Source organism: Lucilia cuprina, chromosome 6 (genome assembly GCF_022045245.1).
Source record: "Lucilia cuprina isolate Lc7/37 chromosome 6, ASM2204524v1, whole genome shotgun sequence".
Taxonomy (NCBI): domain Eukaryota; kingdom Metazoa; phylum Arthropoda; class Insecta; order Diptera; family Calliphoridae; genus Lucilia; species Lucilia cuprina.
In genome coordinates, this window is record NC_060954.1 from 13,305,787 (window position 1) to 13,306,130 (window position 344).

Sequence of the window (344 nt, forward strand, 5' to 3'; positions counted from 1 at the left end):
AGAGTTATTAAATAAGTACTCTATGTATAATAAACAAATTAATTATCAAAGTCATGAGGTGAAATTGTGACTTTTTTAAAACAAATAGTTTAATACCAACATGTAGAGTTGATAAGTATAAATATGTGGATAAAAGTAACAACATCAGACTCCATGTAATGATATTGGGGACTTTGTAGAACTAGAATAGAACTAGAACAAAACTAGATCAGAACTAGAATGGAACTTGAAAAGATCTAGTACAGAACTAGAACAGAACTAAAACAGAACTAGAACAGAACTAGAACAGAACTAGAACAGAACTAGAACAGAACTAGAACAGAACTAGAACAGAACTAGAACAG